Below are 2,643 nucleotides of genomic sequence, written 5' to 3'. Positions count from 1 at the left end.
AGGTGGGGGTGGAGGTAGGGGTGGCAGACTGAGAGAGGTTCATGTTGAGGTCAACAGGGGTCGTGACGGAAGCGGTCTGGGTGCTGACTTTAGCCATCTCTAAGCTGCAAACGAAGAGAGGAAGAGGAACAAACAGGTTGGGAGGGTCCAGCCAGGGCGGTGGGGCCGGGAGGAGGAGGAAGGGAGGGAGGGGATGGAGGGACAGCAACCACGGAAGGGCAGGATTAGATCGGTGGACGAGGGGGACAGACGAGAGGGAGGGAAGGAGGGGAAAGAGAGAAAAAAAGGGAAAATGAGGGTCAAAGGAGGAACATGTTATGTGTTAAAGAAGAGAAATAACAAAAGGGTTTGTCATGATTTGATGGTGAAAACATTACCAAGACTCTAAAGTTCTTTCCAAAAAAAAAAAAAAAAAAAAAAAAAAAAAGAAGAGGGGAGGGGGTTGCTAGTTCATTTTACATATGAAGAAAGAAATCTAAGGAATGCAGGTAATGGCAAAAAGATGGAAAAAACAAAACTTAAAAGAAAACTTAAAATAACTATGAAGTTTACTCCCCAGCACTGATATGGTGGATTTCGCTTTTCAAAATTAAGGTTTTTTTGAAAGGGGGACGCGGGGGGTTTTGGTAATTTTTTCAATTTGTCAATTTTGTGACATAAATAGTACCCTTTGTCATTTTGCTAGGATGAGAAGACACTGAGCAACAATTTGCTGCTTCCATATAAGGCATAAAATTTTGGTTTGGATGTTTTTTTTTAGAAAGCTAGTTTTTAATTTCATTCACTGTGAGGTCAATGTGCATTAGCCTGATAGCCACTGTGTTCACTTCGGTTTATACTTTCCTCAGATCTTTTTTTTTAAAGTCACAACAAAATATTTATGCAATCTAATTATAGGGAAATGAGTAAACAGGAAGACTGAAAATCACCCCGGCTTCCACAGCAGCGTTATCCTTTCTGAGCTTGTGGCAGTAGTTACAATGAACATAAAAGAGCTCACCAGCTGACAGACAAGCTACTACATGGACACAACATACACATCATCAGACGGAACCTGCCAGCACGAGGTAGTTCAGATTGACCCAACCTCCGAACCCAAGACAGTCACAGGCTCTTTGGAGGATGAAGGTATCAAACCACCTTCACTTTAGTCTAAGTCCACCCATCGGCAGGCAAGATGAGTTTGGCCCATGTACTTAGGCTTTTCTGTATATTTTTAGACATTAAAATGTAGTAATTCCAAGGACTTTTTGGTATTTTCAGATTACAAATTTTTTACCTAGATAAATCCTCCCTTTGCTGTGCATTTGTTGCAGCTTGTGCACTGGCTTTGGTTTGACAAACAACCTAAATACAAACCTAAATTCAGGATGCATTTTGCATGTGACCAGCTGGGAGGTGTCACAGCCTAGAATATAAATAGGACTATGGGCTGGAAAATCTTTGTTAGCTATAGTTATACATGTATTAATTCCAAGTTTGGGTTTGCTTTTTTTTTTCCAGTAATTACTAACTTGTCAGGCTCCTGGGCTTTGTCCTGAGGTGAGCTGAGGAGCTGCAGCAGCTTCTCTCAGAGTGGAGCCACCATGGGGGAAGCACCAGCGAACAGCTGGCCATGCTGAAGACCTGCATGACAGAGGACCTGCTGCTTTCTTATCGAGACCCATCACACCTAGGGGGAGCTTCCAGTGCAGAGTTTGTGCTGGTCCCTGTTGGCACTAGGGGCTGGGTGTACAGTGTTAAAGAGAGCAGCTGTAGCCAGCCTACAGACCAGGAGGAGAGCGTGGTCATCCAACTTGGGGCTTGGGAGAGCCTCGCTTCTTCTCACCTTGGGCTTATGTGCAGTTGGGAGAGAAACAGCCCCTGGTCTGTTAATGGGTGGAAGAAGGCAATGACCAGAAGGCCTGCCCACACAGCACAAGGACAAGGATGGAAGCAATCGACCAGCGCTATATAGGGGGTGGGGATGCTGGACTAAAGCTTCCCAAAGCACTGCTACTGAGGGTGAGTCTAAAGGATACCTGAAGCGGGTCTGGGGTGGGAAGAGGAGAGTGGAAGAGAGAGGGAGACACTTGAGCACCCAGCTCCTCACTTCCCCACAAAAGAAAGAGGGCTGTTGGAGTATTAATTCCTCATCACCTTTTGCTGGGAAGTTGGAAGGCACACAGCTTCTCTGAGGAGCTGGGAGGGGAGGGGAGTGAGTGCATGAAATGCAGACCCTTTGGTGGGAGGTAAAGCTTTGGTTTTCCTACCCTGTGGTGTTTATCTGTCCCCATGGATGAGCAGCTCAGAATTTGTCTAACCCTCACAGCAGAGTTGTTCCCTGCAGAGAGAAGAGCATCCTTGTGCTGTTAGCCATGCTACATGCAATCTATTCACACAGCAGGATTTACATCAAGAATACTGAATCAGTGAATCCAGCTCCAATGTACATCCTTGACTTGGGGTGTAGGAGTTACACGGTGATACCTTGGCAGGTTTTGAAAAACTCAGTTCATACAGCTGGATTTGTTAACATTTCTAACTCAGTATTATTCTGGGAGGGAGGCATATAGAAAGATAATGCAAAACTCAGTGTTTCAGAGACTCCAAATTTTCCTACCTTGCATTTAACAAAAACAAAAAAATCTATACAGGTATGGG

This window comes from Pterocles gutturalis, unplaced genomic scaffold, assembly GCF_000699245.1.
Source record: "Pterocles gutturalis isolate BGI_N339 unplaced genomic scaffold, ASM69924v1 scaffold18719, whole genome shotgun sequence".
In the NCBI taxonomy this organism is placed as follows: domain Eukaryota; kingdom Metazoa; phylum Chordata; class Aves; order Pterocliformes; family Pteroclidae; genus Pterocles; species Pterocles gutturalis.
Note: the sequence above shows the minus strand (reverse complement) of the source record.